Consider the following 14236-nt stretch of genomic DNA (forward strand, 5'->3'; position numbering starts at 1 on the left):
TATGGCATTCAGAGTATCAATCTCAAGAACTCCTTTCTTCTGACTTGTCCCATTATTCACAAGATTCCTCTCAGAAGTGTACATAAATTGGTTATTTGCAACCATTTCAATGAGTTCCTGAGCTTCTACAGGCGTCTTCTTCAGATGAAGAGATCCTCCAGCAGAGCTGTCCAATGACATCTTGGACAATTTAGACAGACCATCATAGAAGATACCTATGATGCTCCATTCTGAAAGCATGTCAGAAGGGCACCTTCTGATCAATTGCTTGTATCTCTCCCAAGCTTCATAGAGGGATTCACCTTCCTTCTGTCTGAAGGTTTGGACTTCCACTCTAAGCTTACTCAATTTTTGAGGTGGAAAGAACTTTGCCAAGAAGGCATTGACTAGCTTCTCCCAAGAGTTCAGGCTTTCCTTAGGTCGTGAATCCAACCATATCCTAGCTCTGTCTCTTACAGCAAAAGGAAAAAGCATAAGTCTGTAGACTTCAGGGTCAACCCCATTGGTCTTGACAGTGTCACGGATTTGCAAGAATTCAGCTAAGAACTGATGAGGATCTTCCAATGGAATTCTATGAAACTTGCAATTCTGTTGCATTAGAGAAACTAATTGAGGCTTAAGCTCAAAGTTGTTTGCTCCAATGGCAGGGATAGAGATGCTTCTCCCATAGAAATCAGGAGTATGTGCAGTGAAGTTACTAAGCACCTTCCTTGCATTGTTGCCATTGTTGTTGTTTTCGGCTGCCATGGTTTCTTCTTCTAGTTTGAAGATTTTTGTTAGGTCCTCTCCAGAGAGTTGTGCTTTAGCCTCTCTTAGCTTTCGCTTCAAGGTCCTTTCAGGTTCCGGGTCAGCTTGAACAAGTATGCCTTTATCTTTGTTCCTGCTCATATGAAAGAGAAGAGAACAAGAAAGTAGGGAATCCTCTATGTCACAGTATAGAGATTCCTTGAGGTGTCAGAAGAAAAGAAGAATAGAAGGAGGAGGTGGAGAAGAGGGAATTCGAACTTATCAAGAGGGATAGAGTTCGAATTGCACCTTGATGAGGAGTCTTAGTCCCTTAAAAAGAAGGATGTAAAAATAGGGGAAGAATTTTCAAAAATTAAGGTAAAAGATTTTGAAATAATTTTGAAAAATTGAAGAATGATTTTCGAAAATTAGAGTTGGGAAAGAAATAAAGTGATTTTTGAAAAAGATTTTGAAATTAGAAAGCAAAAAGATATGATTGAAAATTTAATTTTGAAAAAGATGTGATTAAGAAGATATGATTGAAAAGTTATGGTTTTAAAAAGATATGATTGAAAAACAATTTTAAAAAGATTTGATTTTTAAAATTAATGACTTGGCTAACGAGAAAAGATAAGATTCAAACATTAAACCTTTCTCAACAGAAAAGGCAACATACTTGAAATTCTTGAATCAAATCATTAATTGTTATCAAGTATTTTTGAAAATTGATTTTGAAAATATATGATTGAAAAGATATGATTTGAAAAAGATTTGATTTTGAAAAAAATGAAAACTTGAAAAAAAATGTGAATTAAAAACAAAATCTTCCCTCTAGTGTCATCTTGGCGTTAAACGCCCAGAATGGGCACCATTCTGGGTGTTTAACGCCCAAATCTCTACCTTTTTGGGCGTTAAACGCCCACCAGGTACCCTGGCTGGCGTTTAAACGCCAGTTTTCCTTCTTCACTGGGCGTTTTGAACGCCCAGCTTTTTCTGTTTGATTCCTCTGCTGAATGTTCTGAATCTTCAATTCTCTGTATTATTGAAAAATATTTTTGAATTTTTTGATGATGAGAAACAATAAAAATGCAACTAAGATCAAATAAACAATGCATGCAGGACACCAAACTTAAAAATTTTCATATAGGAGACACTAACAAATTGAGAATGCATATGAGAAACAACAAAACACACTAAACAAGAGAATTTAAAGATCAGAGCAAGGAAATCATCAAGAACAACTTGAAGATAAATGAAGACACATGCATGTAATTTTTGAAAAATGCAAGAAAAATAGAAACATGCAATTGACACCAAACTTAAAAATTAATACTAGACTCAAACAAAAAAACATAAAATATTTTTGGTTTTTATAGTTTTAAAAATTTTTTTTGTGATTTTCGAAAATTATATAGAGAAGAAAATAAAGAGAATTAAAACTTTTAATAAGAATTCCAGGAATCATTGCAATGCTAGTCTAAGACTCCGGTCCAGGAATTAGACATGGCTTACTAGCCAGCCAAGCTTTCAATGAAAGCTCCGGTCCAAAACACTAGACATGGCCAATGGCCAGCCAAGCTTTAGCAGATCATTGCTTTCAATAGCAAAATTGATAGAAATCAACAAGCTCTTGTGATGATAAGTTGAAACCTCGGTCCAAAAGATTAGACATGGCTTCTCAGCCAGCCAGACTTCAACAAATCATCATGAAACTCTAGAATTCATTCTTAAAAATTCTGAAGAACAAAATAGAAAATCTTTTTGTATTTTTGAAAAATTTTTTTTTCGAAAAATAAAAAGGAAAAGTACCTAATCTAAGCAACAAGATGAACCGTCAGTTGTCCAAACTCGAACAATCCCTGGCAACGGCGCCAAAAACTTGGTGCACGAAATTGTGATCATCAATGGCGCCATCAACATGGTACGCACAATTGTAATCTCAACTCTTTATCAAAACTTCGCACAACTAACCAGCAAGTGCACTGGGTCGTCCAAGTAATAAACCTTACGCGAGTAAGGGTCGATCCCACAGAGATTGTTGGTATGAAGCAAGCTATGGTCATCTTGTAAATCTCAGTCAGGCAGATTCAAATGGTTATGGAGGATGAATGATTAAAAGATAAATAAAATATAAAATAAAGATAGAGATACTTATGTAATTCATTGGTGAGAATTTCAGATAAGCGTATAAAGATGCTTTGTCCCTTCCGTCTCTCTGCTTTCCTACTGTCTTCATCCAATCCTTCTTACTCCTTTCCATGGCAAGCTGTATGTTGGGCATCACCATTGTCAGTGGCTACAATCCCGTCCTCTCAGTGAAAATTTTCAACGCACTCTGTCACAGCATGGCTATTCATCTGTCGGTTCTCGATCATGTCGGAATAGACTCCAGTGATTCTTTTGCGTCTGTCACTAACGCCCCACAATCATGAGTTTGAAGCTCGTCACAGTCATTCAATCCTTGAATCCTACTCAGAATACCACAGACAAGGTTTAGACCTTCCGGATTCTCAAGAATGCCGCCATCAATTCTAGCTTATACCACAAAGATTCTGATTAAGGAATCCAAGAGATAAAAACTCAATCGAATGTAGAACGGAGGTGGTTGTCAGGCACACGTTCATAGGTGAGAATGATGATGAGTGTCACGGATCATCACATTCATCAAGTTGAAGAGCAAGTGATATCTTAGAACAAGAACAAGCTGAATTGAATAGAAGAACAATAGTAATTGCATTGATACTCGAGGTACAGCAGAGCTCCACACCTTAATCTATGGTGTGTAGAAACTCCACCACTGAAAATACAAAAGAACATGGTCTAGGCATGGCCATGAGGCCAGCCCCAAAACATGATCTAAGGTAGCATAGAACTACTCAAAGATTCCTCTCTAAATACAATAACAAAAGGTCCTATTTATAGAGAACTAGTAGCTTAGGGTTTACAAAAATGAGAAAATGACGTAAATATCCACTTCCGGGCCCACTGGGTGTGTGCTTGGGTTGAGCATTGAAGCATTTTCGTGTAGAGACTTTTCCTAGAGTTAAACGCCAGCTTTTGTGCCAGTTTGGGCGTTTAACTCCCACTTTGGTGCCAGTTCCGGCGTTTAACGCTAGGAATTCTTGAGCTGACTTTGAACGCCAGTTTGGGCCATCAAATCTCGGACAAAGTATGAACTATTATATATTGCTGGAAAGCCCAGGATGTCGACTTTCTAACGCAATTGAGAGCGCATCAATTGGGCTTCTGTAGCTCAAGAAAATCCACTTCGAGTGCAGGGAGATCAGAATCCAACAGCATTTGCAGTCCTTTTAAGCCTCTGAATCAGATTTTTGCTCAGGTCCCTCAATTTCAGCCAGAAAATACCTGAAATCACAGAAAAACACACAAACTCATAGTAAAGTCCAGAAAAGTGAATTTTAAATAAAAACTACTAAAAATATAATAAAAACTAACTAAAACATACTAAAAACATACTAAAAATAATGCCAAAAAGCATATAAATTATCCGCTCATCAGTGCTGTAATGAGTTTTCTCTTTAAAGTTTCAAAGGCATGCTTGCAATTGTCATCAAAGATAAAAGGATTATCAATCATTAGTAAATTACTCAATGGTTTTGCTATTTTTGAAAAATCTTTGATGAACCTTCTGTAAAAACCAGCATGTCCAAGAAAACTCCTTACTGCTTTCACATTAATAGGTATAGGAAGCTTTTCAATGATTTGTATTTTTGCTTTGTCAACTTCTATACCTTTGCTTGAAACCTTATGCCCAAGAACTATCCCTTCAGGAACCATGAAATGGCATTTCTCCCAATTCAATACCAGATTATTTTCTTGGCATCTTTTCATAACAAGAGTTAAATAATGCAAGCAAGTGTTAAATGAATTGCCAAAGATAGAAAAATCATTCATGAAGACTTCTAAAAACTTTTCCACCATGTCAGAAAATATAGAAAGCATACACCTTTTAAAAGTTACACGGGCATTGCACAGCCCAAAGGGCATCCTTTTGTAAGCGAAGACTCCAAATGGACAGGTGAAGGAAGTCTTTTCTTGATCCTTGGGATCCACTACTATTTGATTGTACCCAGAGTACCCGTCCAGGAAGTAATAGTATGCATGGCCAGGCAATCTTTCCAACATCTGGTCAATGAATGGGAGAGGAAAATGATCTTTTCTTGTAGCATCATTCAGTCTTCTATAATCTATGCACATCCTCCACCCAGTCACTGTCCTTGTGGGGATTAACTCGTTCTTCTCATTGGAAATGACTGTCATTCCTCCCTTCCTTTGCACAACCTATACTGGGCTCACCCAAGAGCTGTCAGAAATTAGGTATATGATTTCAGCATTCCATAGCTTCATTACCTCTTTTTGAACCACCTCCTTCATGGTTGGGTTAAGCCTTCTTTGGGGTTGAACTACAGGACTTGAATCTTCCTCCAATAGAATTTTATGCATACAAATAGCAGGGCTTATGCCCTTGATATCATTAATTGTCCAACCCAAGGCTATCTTGTGAGCTTTCAGCACCTCAATCAGCTTTGTTTCTTCTTCTATGTTCAAGAAGGAATTTATGATCACTGGCAAGGCTTCTGCTTCTCCAAGAAATACATACTTGAGATGAGGGGGGAGAGGCTTTAACTCTTGTTTTGGTTTCGCCTCTGTCTTGCCTTTAGAGGAGATTTCTACCACTTCCCCCTCTATGTAATCTTGTTCCACTTCTATTTCCACTTCTTGTTCCTCCTGGTTGTTGGCTTCAAGCAGCCCCCTCTCTACTTCTTCCACCATTTCCACTCTCATATGCTTTTCTTCCTCAGGGGGATATTTCATGGCTTTAAAGACATTAATGATCATCTTCTCATCATGCACTCTGAGTGTCATTTCTCCTTTCTCTACATCAATTATAGCCCTTGCTGTGGCTAGAAAGGGCCTCCCCAAGATGATTGAGTTGTGTCCTTCCTCCTCCCTATCTAAGATGACAAAGTCAGCAGGGAAGATAAATCCTCTAATCTTCACCAATAAATTTTCTACAACTCCATTTGGTATTTTTAGTGATCTGTCAGCCATTTGAAGTGACATCCTAGTGGGCTTTACTTCCTCTATTTCAAGCTTCTTTATTAGTGAGAGGGGCATTAAATTGATGCTGGCTCCTAAATCACAGTGGGCTTTGTCCAATGTTCTATCGCCTATGGTGCAAGATAGGATGAAGCTTCCTGGATCTTTGAGCTTTGGTGGAAGACCCCTTTGGATGACTGATAAACCACTATTTTATGGTTTATCTTGTGCTCAATTGAGTGGTTTTTATCAACTTTTTACCCACTTATTCATACTAATCGCATGTTTTACGTTTTCCTTCATGATTTTGTACTATGATTGAAAACATGTTTCTTTGATCTTAATTTAGCTAATTTTAATCCTCTCTTATTACCATTCGATGCCTTGATATGTGTGTTAAGTGTTTTCAGATATTATAGGGCAGGAATGGCTTGGAGGATGGAAAGAAAGCATGCAAAAGTGGAAGGAATACAAGAAGTTGGAGAAATTGCTAAGCTGTCCAGCCTGACCTCTTTGCACTCAAACGGCTATAACTTTAGCTACAGAGGTCCAAATGATGCGGTTCTAGTTGCGTTGGAAAGCTAACGTCCGGGGCTTCGATTTAATTTATAATTTGCCATAGTTGCCCTGACGATAACTGACGCGAACGTGTGATCTATGCGAACGCATCCCAGTGGCGAAAAAACCAGCGTGTTTGAATTCAAAACCAGCAAATTCTGGGTTGTTTCTGACCCAGTTCTCGGCTCAGAAAACACAAATTAGAGGCTATAAAGTAGGAGAATGCATCCATTCATAATCATGCTTTTCATAATTCATAATTTTAGGATTAGATGTAGTTTTTAGAGAGAGAGAGGTTCTCTCCTCTCTCTTAGGATCTAGTTTTAGGATTTAGGATTATTTCTTCTTCATCACAGGTTCAATGTTCCTTTAATTTAACTTCTCTTCTACTTTTATTTGTTCTAGTACTCTGGTTTATTTATTTTTCTTATTGATTCTCTTCTTATCCAAATTGGCTTATGAACCATTCATGTTAGGATTTTCTTTATTTAATATAAATTGAGGTATTTCAGATTTATGATTCTTGATGAGCGGATAATTTATACGCTTTTTGACATTGTTTTTAGTATGTTTTTAGTAGAATCTGGTTACTTTTAGGGATGTTTTCATTAGTTTTTATGTTAAATTAACATTTCTGGACTTTACTATGAGTCTGTGTATTTTTCTGTGATTTCAGGTATTTTCTGGCTAAAATTGAGGGACTTGAGCAAAAATCAGATTCAGAGGTTGAAGAAGGACTGCTGATGCTGTTGGATTCTGACCTCCCTGCACTCAAAGTGGATTTTCTGGAGCTACAGAACTCATAATGGCGCGCTTCCAGTTGCGTTGGAAAGTAGACATCCAGGGCTTTCCAGCAATATATAATAGTCCATACTTTAGCCGAGTTTAGACGACGTAAAAGGGGGTTGAACGCCAGTTTTACGCTGCTGTCTGGAGTTAAACGCCAGAAACAAGTCACAAACCAGAGTTGAACGTCAGAAATACGTTACAACCTGGCGTTCAACTCCAAGAAGGACCTCTACACGTGCAAAACTCAAGCTTAGCCCAAGCACACACCAAGTGGGGCCCCGGAAGTGGATTTATGCATCAATTACTTACTTTTGTAAACCCTAGTAGCTAGTTTATTATAAATTGAATTTTTTACTATTGTATTAGACATCCTGGATTGTATTTTTGATCCTGTGATCACGTTTTGGGAGCTGGCCTCTCGGCCATGCCTAGACCTTTCACTTGTGTATTTTCAATGGTAGAGTTTCTACACTCCATAGATTAAGGTGTGGAGCTCTGCTGTTCCTCATGAATTAATGCAAAGTACTACTGTTTTCTATTCAATTCAACTTATTCCGCTTCTAAGATATTCATTCGCACTTCAACCTGAATGTGATGAACGTGACAATCATCATCATTCCCTATGAACGCGTGCCTGACAACCACTTCCGTTCTACATTAGATTGAATGAGTATCTCTTAGATCTCTTAATCAGAATCTTCGTGGTGTAAGCTAGAATGATGGCGGCATTCAAGAGAATCTGGAAAGTCTAAACCTTGTCTCTGGTATTCCGAGTAGGATTCAATGATTGAATGACTGTGACGAGCTTCAAACTCGCGAGTGCTGGGCATAGTGACAGACGCAAAAGGAGGGTGAATCCTATTCCAGCATGATCGGGAACCTCAGATGATTAGCCGTGCCGTGACAGGGCATCTTGGACCATTTTCACAAGAGGAGGGGATGTAGCCACTGACAACGGTGATGCCCTTGCATAAAGCCAGCCATAGAAAGGAGTAAGACTGATTGGATGAAGACAGCAGGAAAGCAGAGGTTCAGAGGAACGACTGCATCTCCATACGCTTATCTGAAATTCTCACCAATGATTTACATAAGTATTTCTATCATTCTTTTATTACTTATTTTCAAAAACCCCATTACTATTTTATATCTGCCTGACTGAGATTTACAAGGTGACCATAGCTTGCTTCATACCAATAATCTCCGTGGGATTCGACCCTTACTCACGTAAGGTATTACTTGGACGACCCAGTGCACTTGCTGGTAAGTTATGCGAAGTTGTGAAGATATGTTTAGACCATGGTTCTGTGCATCCGTTTTTGGTGCCATTTCCAGGGAATCAATTTCGAACAACAATTCACAACCTGAGTAACAATTTCGTATATCAAGTTTTTGGCGCCGTTGCCGGGGATTGTTCGAGTTTGGACAACTGACGGTTCATCTTGTTGCTCAGATTAGGTAATTTTCTTTTTATTTTTATTTTCAAAAATTTTTCAAAAATCTTTCAAAAATTTCTCATCTATTTTTGAAAAAAAATGTTTTCAAAAATATATTTTTCTTCAGAATTTTTAAGAATGAATTCTAGTGTTTCATGAAGCATGTGAAGCCTGGCTGGCTGTAAAGCCATGTCTAAATTCATTTGGACTGAGGCTTCCAATTTGTTAACAAGAGCAAGCTAATTGTTGCTAATCCACCTGCTGCTGTTCCTGATTTACATACTAAAGCTTGGCTGGCTATTAAGCCATGCCTGGCCCTTTGATTGGAGCTTTAGACTAAAAAGCATAAGATTCCTAGAATTCATATTAAAAATTTTGGAATCCTTATTTTTCTTTTTCAAAATAATTTTCGAAAAAAAATACAAAAAAATTAAAAAATCATAAAAATCAAAAATATTTTTTGTGTTTCTTGTTTGAGTCTTGAGTCATGTTATAAGTTTGGTGTCAATTGCATATTCATCTTGCATTTTTAGAAAATTTCATGCATTCATGGTGGTGTTCTTCATGATCTTCAAGTTGTTCTTGGTAAGTCTTCTTGTTTGATCTTTGCATTTGCATGTTTTGTGTCTTTTCTTGTTTTTCATATGCATTCCTGAATTCTTTATGTCTAAGCATTAAAGAATTCTAAGTTTGGTGTCTTGCATGTTTTCTTTGCATTAAAAATTTTTCAAAATTGTGTTCTTGATGTTCATCATGATCTTCATAGTGTTCTTGGTGTTCATCTTGACATTCATAGCATTCTTGCATGCATTCATTGTTTTGATCCATAACTTTCATGCATTGCATAATTTTTTTTGTTTTTCTCTCTCATCATAAAAATTCAAAAATCAAAAGAATATCTTTCCCTTTTTCTCTCATCATATTCGAAAATTTGGATTGACTTTTTCAAAAATTTTTAAAATCAAGTTGTTTCTTATAAGTCAAATCAAATTTTCAATTTGAAAATCTTATCTTTTTCAAAATCTTTTTCAAAAATCAAATCTTTTTCAAATTTCTTAGTTATTTTCGAAAATTCCAAAAATATTTTTCAAAAATATTTTTCTTAATTTTACATCATATTTTCGAAAATAACATCATCAATTAATGTTTTGATTCAAAAATTTCAAGTTTGTTACTTGCGTGTTAAGAAAGATTCAAACTTTAAGTTCTAGAATCATATTTTGTGATTTCTTGTGAATCAAGTCATTAATTGAGATTTTAAAAATCAAATCTTTTTCAAAAACTAATTTCTATCATATCTTTTCAAAAATATCTTCTTATCTTACCTTTTTCAAAAATTTGATTTCAAAATATCTTTTCTAACTTCCTAACTTCTTATCTTTTCAAAATTTGTTTCAACTAACTAACTAACTTTTTGTTTGTTTCTTACCTTTTTCAAAACTACCTAACTAACTCTCTCTCTCTAATTTTCGAAAATATCTTCCCTCTTTTTCAAAATTTCTTTTTAATTAGACTAATTATTTTATTTTTTATTTGAATTTTCAAAAATTACTAACTTTTTTTTCAAAAACTATTTTTGAAAATCACTAACTCTTTTTCAAAAATTATTTTCGAAAATCCTCTCCCTCTCTCATCTTATTCTATTTATTTATTCATCTACTAACATCTCTTCCTCACATCACTCACCAAATTCGAACCCCCTCTTCTATCTGTGTTCGAATTTTTTCTTCTTCTCTTCTTCTACTAATAATAAGGAACCTCTTTACTGTGACATAGAGGATTCCTCTTCTTTTCTTTTTCTCTTCTTTTTCTTATGACCAGGGACAAAGAAAAAGGCATTCTTGTTGAAGCTGATCCAGAACCTGAAAGGACTCTGAAGAGGAAACTAAGAGAAGCTAAATTACAACAATCCAGAGACAACCTTATTGAAAATTTCGAACAAGTAAAGGAGATGGCAGCCGAACCCAACAACAATAATGCAAGGAGAATGCTTGGTGACTTTACTGCACCTAATTCCAATTTACATGGAAGGAGCATCTCCATTCCTACCATTGGAGCAAACAATTTTGAGCTGAAACCTCAGCTAGTTTCTCTGATGCAGCAGAACTGCAAGTTTCATGGACTTCCATCTGAAGATCCTTTTCAGTTCTTAACTGAATTCTTGCAGATCTGTGATACTGTTAAGACTAATGGAGTAGATCCTGAAGTCTACAGGCTCATGCTTTTCCCTTTTGCTGTAAGAGACAGAGCTAGAATATGGTTGGACTCTCAACCCAAAGACAGCCTGAACTCTTGGGATAAGCTGGTCACGACTTTCTTAGCCAAGTTCTTTCCTCCTCAAAAGCTGAGCAAGCTTAGAGCTGATGTTCAAACCTTCAGACAGAAAGAAGGTGAATCCCTCTATGAAGCTTGGGAAAGATACAAGCAGCTGACCAAAAAGTGTCCTTCTGACATGCTTTCAGAATGGACCATCCTGGATATATTCTATGATGGTTTATCTGAGCTATCAAAGATGTCATTGGATACTTCTGCAGGTGGATCCATTCACCTAAAGAAAACGCCTGCAGAAGCTCAAGAACTCATTGACATGGTTGCTAATAACCAGTTCATGTACACTTCTGAGAGGAACCCTGTGAGTACTGGGACGCCTATGAAGAAGGGAGTTCTTGAAATTGATACACTGAATGCCATGTTGGCTCAGAACAAAATATTGACTCAGCAAGTCAATATGATTTCTCAGAGTCTGAATGGAATACAAGCTGCATCCAACAGTACTCAAGAGGCATCTTCTGAGGAAGAAGCTTATGATCCTGAGAACCCTGCAATAGCAAAGTTAAAATACATGGGTGAACCATATGGAAACACCTACAATCCATCATGGAGAAATCACCCAAATCTCTCATGGAAGGATCAAAAGCCTCAACAAGGCTTTAATAATGGTGGAAGAAACAGGTTTAGCAATAGCAAGCCTTTTCCATCATCCACTCAGCAACAGACAGAGAATTCTGAGCAGAATCCATCTAGCTTAGCAAATTTAGTCTCTGATCTATCTAAGGCCACTGTGAGTTTCATGAATAAAACAAGGTCTTCCATTAGAAATTTGGAAGCACAAGTGGGCCAGCTGAGTAAAAGGATCACTGAAATCCCTCCTAGTACTCTCCCAAGCAATACAGAAGAGAATCCAAAAGGAGAGTGCAAGGCCATTGAATTAATTACCATGGCCGAACCCACAAGAGAGGAGAAGAACGTGAATCCCAAGGAGGAAGACCTCCTGGGACGTCCAGTAATCAATAAGGAGCTTCCCTTTGAGGAACCTAAGGAATCTGAGACTCATCTAGAGACCATAGAGATTCCATTGAACCTCCTTATGCCATTCATGAGCTCTGATGAGTATTCCTCTTCTGAAGAGAATGAGGATGTTACTGAAGAGCAAGCTGCCAAGTTCCTTGGTGCAATCATGAAGCTAAATGCAAAATTATTTGGTATTAAAACTTGGGAAGATGAACCTCCCTTGTTCACCAATGAACTAAGTGATCTGGATCAACTGACATTGCCTCAGAAGAGACAGGATCCTGGAAAGTTCATAATACCTTGTACCATAGGCACCATGATCTTTAAGGCTCTGTGTGACCTTGGTTCAGGAATAAACCTCATGCCCCCTCTCTGTAATAGAGAAACTGGGAATCTATGGGGTGCAAGCTGCTAAAATCTCATTAGAGATGGCAGACAATTCAAGAAAACAGGCTTATGGACAAGTAGAGGACGTGTTAGTAAAGGTTAAAGGCCTTTACATCCCTGCTGATTTCATAGTCCTAGACACTGGAAAGAAAGAGGATGAATCCATCATCCTAGGAAGGCCTTTCCTGGCCACAGCAAGAGCTGTGATTGATGTGGACAGAGGAGAATTGATCCTTCAATTAAATAAGGACAACCTTGTGTTTACAACTCAAGGATCTCTCTCTGCATCTCTGGAGAGGAAGCAGAAAAAGCTTCTCTCAAAGCAGAGTCAAACAAAGCCCCCACAGTCAAACTCTAAGTTTGGTGTTGGGAGGCCGCAACCAAACTCTAAGTTTGGCGTCAAACCCTTATATCCAAACTCTAAGTTTGGTGTTGGGAGGTCTCAACAAAGCTCTGCACATCTGTGTGGCTCCATGAGAGCCCACTGTCAAGCTATTGACATTAAAGAAGTGCTTGTTGGGAGGCAACCCAATGTTTAATTATCTAATTTTATTTTTGTTTTTCATGTTTTATTAGGTTCATGATCATGTGGAGTCACAAAATAAATATAAAAATTGAAAACGGAATCAAAAATAGCAGAAGAAAAATCACACCCTGGAGGAAGACCTTACTGGCGTTTAAACGCCAGTAAGAAGCATGTTTTGGGCGTTCAACGCTGATGCCAGGGCATCTTGGCCAGTTTCACTGACCTTTTCTTACTATTTTTAAGGTAGTTTCATGCATTTTCTTAGGAAATAAGCTAGTTTTGGGCAGATATTCACTTACATCTTGATTCAAGCATACATTGTGCACTTTACATGATTTCATGAGAATTTTGCATGCATTATATGATAAATTGGATGATGCATGATCCATGAGTAAGAGCAAGACTTTGATGCACTTTGTTTGATTGATTTCAGGCCAAAAGAAGAAGAGAAGAGCCACGTTAGTGGCTACGTTAGTTACACTAACGTGGAAGGAAGGAAAGCCCCAACGTTATGGAGAAAAGTTAGTGGCATTAACTTTGAAGAAAGGAAATGGAGCCAACGTTAGTGACACTTAACATTATCACTAATGTTGGACCAAGCTCATAAGTGGCCACGTTAGAGTCCACGTTAACTTAGTTAACATGGCCTCTAACGTTAAAAGGGGGAAGGAAGCCAACGTTAGTGACATTCAACATTGTCACTAACGTTGACCTAAGTGCAAAATGCAACGTTAACTCCCACGTTAACTTGGTTAACGTGGGAGCTAACGTAAGAGGCAAGGGTGGTCGACAACGTTAGTGACACCCAACATTGTCACTAACGTTGAAAGCAACCACACAACCCCCAAGGAAGCCACGTTAACTTCCACGTTAACTTAGTTAACGTGAAAGATAACGTGGATGAAAGAAGGTGATAGCCAACGTTAGTGACACTCAACATTGTCACTAACGTTGGAAGGAGCCACACAAGCCACAATGAGCCACGTTAACTCCCACGTTAACTTAGTTAACGTGGGCAAAAGTTCCACCTGGCAGCTTGACCATGCCTTCTTCAAACACGCATAACTTGAGCCACAAAGCTCCAAATGAGGTGATTCCAGTGGCATTGGAAATTAGGATTCCAGAGCTTTCCAAGCATATATGGCACTACATAGTTGACACTAAATTTGAGGGAGAAAACCTGCCCCGAAGGTGCAATGATGAACATGGTATCAGCTTGTATTTAGGCCAACTGACCTCTTCACCTTCCAAGAAGTATAACTCGAGTTGTAGAGCTCCAAATGATGCGCTTCCAAAGGCATTAGAAAGTAGACATCCAGGGCTTTCCAACAATATATAATAGTATGGGGTGGACACTAAGTTTGAGCTTCAAAAACGGGAAATCGCTGGCGTTATTGAGACTCAACATTCTCATTAACGTTGGCGACCATGCCAGCAACCATGTCCACTTCAAAGTAGCATAACT

At 37.8% G+C, this 14236-nt stretch overlaps 2 non-coding genes across 2 annotated transcripts; one reads left to right on the forward strand and one right to left on the reverse strand.

Annotated features, from left to right (window-relative positions):
- The first annotated feature begins 234 nt into the window (after nucleotides 1-234).
- LOC112752123 (small nucleolar RNA R71) lies at nucleotides 235-342 on the forward strand. Its single transcript, XR_003176566.1, has one exon. It is a non-coding gene; the product is annotated as a small nucleolar RNA R71 (small nucleolar RNA).
- A 10575-nt stretch (nucleotides 343-10917) lies between these two features.
- LOC112752817 (small nucleolar RNA R71) lies at nucleotides 10918-11025 on the reverse strand. The gene has a single exon (XR_003177231.1). It is a non-coding gene; the product is annotated as a small nucleolar RNA R71 (small nucleolar RNA).
- Between the last annotated feature and the right edge of the window lie 3211 nt (nucleotides 11026-14236).

The sequence above is a fragment of the Arachis hypogaea genome, chromosome 15 (genome assembly GCF_003086295.3).
Source record: "Arachis hypogaea cultivar Tifrunner chromosome 15, arahy.Tifrunner.gnm2.J5K5, whole genome shotgun sequence".
Classification (NCBI taxonomy): Eukaryota; Viridiplantae; Streptophyta; class Magnoliopsida; order Fabales; family Fabaceae; genus Arachis; species Arachis hypogaea.